This window comes from Haliaeetus leucocephalus, unplaced genomic scaffold (assembly GCF_000737465.1).
Source record: "Haliaeetus leucocephalus isolate CR32 unplaced genomic scaffold, Haliaeetus_leucocephalus-4.0 Scaffold657, whole genome shotgun sequence".
Classification (NCBI taxonomy): Eukaryota; Metazoa; Chordata; class Aves; order Accipitriformes; family Accipitridae; genus Haliaeetus; species Haliaeetus leucocephalus.
Window position 1 is genome coordinate 5,138,312 of NW_010973093.1, and position 1,767 is coordinate 5,140,078.

Consider the following 1,767-nt stretch of genomic DNA (forward strand, 5'->3'; position numbering starts at 1 on the left):
CCCGGCCCGCGGTTCCCGTCCTCTCCTGGAAAACGCCGACGTCCCTCCGGCACCCCGCCCCAGCACGGGGCCGGGGGGGTCCCGCAGCTGCTCGCCCCCATTCCACCGGCCGCCCCCGGGGCAAGGCGCCGCCTTGCCACCCTTCCGACCGCATTTGGGAGCTGCCCCCTCCGCTGCTCTGTTCCCCGGTGCCCCCGAGAGGGGCAGACCCAGGCACCGGCACCGCAGACCTGGGCCCCTGAACATCCATCCCTAAGGGAAGGGCGAGCGGTGAAGGGGGGAGTGGGCAGGCACTGCAGCCGCCGAGATGCCCTTCTTCCTCACCCCCACCCTCGCACCTGCTGCCTTGTTCCCTGCGCGGCTTTTCTGTCCCCAAAAAGCCCACAGAGCAGGGAAACTGCGGGCAGAGGCCTTCTGAACCCCCCCAGGGACCCTGCTGGCCATCAGCCATGCTTAGGGCAGCCGACAGCCTCCAAGACTGTCCCTGTCTGTCCCGGCTTTCCTATTCCCTGCTTTCCCAGCACAGCATTTCCCCGCTGGCGGGTGGCTCGCCCGCTGCCCCGTGTCGCCACCCTCGTGCCCTCCACACGTGCCTCCGCAGCCCCCCGGGCAGGGGAGGGCAGGGTGCCTCCGCCGTGCCTCTCGGACAGGACCTGCCCCGCAGCCGAGCTCCCGGCTCCCTCGAGTTGGCCTAATACTTAAAGCTTCATTTGCATGCTTAATTTCCTGCCTTCTGTAATTAGCTGGCCAGCCTGTCATTAGTGGCAGGCGGTGCTGTTGGGATGCCCTCATGCTTCCCTTGCTACAGGCTGACGCTGCCGGCAGCATGGCGCGGCGGTGGCCGAAACCACGGCTGTACCGGCTGCCCTCGTTGGGACAGCCTGTGTCCTCCATGGGCACGGTGCCACCAAGGCCGCCTCTGTCCCTGCATCTGTCCCTACAGCCTCTCCTCTGCCATGTCCCATCCACCCATATGTGGGGTTATCTGGGGCTGATGCTCGGGTACTTTTCCACCTTTTCCCATGGCAGATGGGACGGGTGGTTGTGGACAACCCAAGGGTGGAGAGCGTGCACCGCTCCCTCCCCAGCCAGGCATCCAGCCAGCACCATGGATGTCCCCCGACACCTGCACAAGACTTTCTGGGTCACCCTGCGTGTCCTGGGTATTGCACAAGGCCGCAAATGCTGCTCGGCAGCGTCAGCACCAAGCCCGGGACGTGCGGCAGAGCGCGGCTCCGAGCTGCACGCTGCACCTGAATTAGAGGCTGCGAGAGGTGGGGAAGCCACAGCGTCCTGTGAGAAGTCATGCCGGAGGCAAGCTGCCCTTGGAGCTGTCTCATCCCTCCTGGAAACGGAGCCTTATTCCCAGTGGGCATTTGTGCACCTTCCATTGTATCCCCTGTGCCCAGCCACATCTGGCTGATGCTGGCGATGCTCACAGCTCTGGTCTGCCTGATCCACCTCCCACCTTCTCACTTCAACTGACGCTCCCCTTGCTCTGAAACCCTCTCTGGAGGCAGAAAGGGAGATCGAGGAGGCTGTGCAGAGGCCGGAGGCCTGGCTGGGAGAACATTTCCTTTCCCAGCATCCAGCCCCATGCTGCTCCGAGCCAGGTACAAGGGCTCTCTGCACATCTGTCCGCACCTCTGGATGTCTGTCTGTGGGAGGCAGGGGTCAGTGCTGCTCCAGGCTGCATGCCAACGCAAGGGCTGCTTGGGCGTACCTTGCTGTGCTGGATAACCTGAGCATGGGTCTGTGACCTCGCTA